The sequence below is a fragment of the Oncorhynchus nerka genome, unplaced genomic scaffold (genome assembly GCF_034236695.1).
Source record: "Oncorhynchus nerka isolate Pitt River unplaced genomic scaffold, Oner_Uvic_2.0 unplaced_scaffold_1327, whole genome shotgun sequence".
NCBI classification, from domain to species: Eukaryota; Metazoa; Chordata; class Actinopteri; order Salmoniformes; family Salmonidae; genus Oncorhynchus; species Oncorhynchus nerka.
In genome coordinates, this window is record NW_027040018.1 from 37,195 (window position 1) to 39,094 (window position 1,900).

Consider the following 1,900-nt stretch of genomic DNA (forward strand, 5'->3'; position numbering starts at 1 on the left):
ACAACAAAGATATTATGTTAAGGATGGTCAACCACAACAGGTGATCACAACAAAGATATTATGTTAAGGATGGTCAACCACAACAGGTGATCACAACAAAGATATTATGTTAAGGATGGTCAACCACAACAGGTGATCACAACAAAGATATTATGTTAAGGATGGTCAACCACAACAGGTGATCACAACAAAGATATTATGTTAACGATAGTCAACATCAACATGATCAAAACAAAGACATTCTAATAAGGTTGCTAAACTTCAACATGATCAAAACAAAGACATTCTAATAAGGTTGCTAAACTTCAACATGATCAAAACAAAGACATTCTATAAAGGATGCTAAACATCAACATGATCAAAACAAAGACATTCTAATAAGGTTGCTAAACTTCAACATAATCAAAACAAAGACATTCTATAAAGGATGCTAAACTTCAACATGATCAAAACAAAGACATTCTATAAAGGATGCTAAACTTCAACATGATCAAAACAAAGACATTCTAATAAGGTTGCTAAACATCAACATGATCAAAACAAAGACATTCTATAAAGGATGCTAAACTTCAGCAGGTAATCAAAACAAAGACATTCTATAAAGGTTGCTAAACTTCAACATAATCAAAACAAAGACATTCTATAAAGGATGCTAAACTTCAACATGATCAAAACAAAGACATTCTATAAAGGTTGCTAAACATCAACATGATCAAAACAAAGACATTCTATAAAGGATAATTACTTCAGCAGGTAATCAAAACAAAGACATTCTATAAAGGTTGCTAAACTTCAACATGATCAAAACAAAGACATTCTATAAAGGATGATTACTTCAACATAATCAAAACAAAAGACATTCTATAAAGGATGTTAAACTTCAACATGATCAAAACAAAGACATTCTATAAAGGATGATTACTTCAGCAGGTAATCAAAACAAAGTTATTCTGTAAAAGGGATGGTGAACTTCAGAACAAAGACATTCTGTATAGTTTATACATTTTTTTTTGTTAATTTGATTTAACCTTTATTTATTTAAGTCAGATAAAGAGAGATGGTCAAAAGTAATACATTATATAGGGAATAGGGTGCCATTGGCCATTGGACTCTGGTTAAAAGTAGTGCACTATATAGGGAATAGGGTGCCATTTAGGTTGTGTTCTGTGTATTTAAAAGGCTTATTGTCTCCATTAAGTTTTTTAAAAACTTTTTCACTTATTTATATTTGCATATTTGTACACTGTAAATTCTTTCTGGATGTGAAATAAAATTAACTTATGTTTTTGTTTTTTTTTAACGAATAATTCAGAGGTGCTACCATATTGAAAAGTCAGTACTAGTGATCATATGAAATGTCATCATATTGGCATTGATTAAATATTGTTTACACCTAATATTAGCTTTGTGTTACAGTAACTAGGACAGGGTTTGTTACAGTAACTAGATGGGGCAGGGTGGGGTGTGTTACAGTAACTAGATGGGGGCAGGGTGGGGTGTGTTACAGTAACTAGATGGGGGCAGGGTGTGTTACAGTAACTAGATGGGGGCAGGGTGTGTTACAGTAACTAGATAGGACAGGGTGTGTTACAGTAACTAGATGGGGCAGGGTGGGGTGTGTTACAGTAACTAGATGGGGGCAGGGGTGGGGTGTGTTACAGTAACTAGATGGGGCAGGGTGGGGTGTGTTACAGTAACTAGATGGGGGCAGGGTGTGTTACAGTAACTAGATGGGGGCAGGGTGTGTTACAGTAACTAGATAGGACAGGGTGTGTTACAGTAACTAGATGGGGGCAGGGTGGGGTGTGTTACAGTAACTAGTTGGGGGCAGGGTGTGTTACAGTAACTAGATGGGGGCAGGGTGTGTTACAGTAACTAGATGGGGGCAGGGTGTGTTACA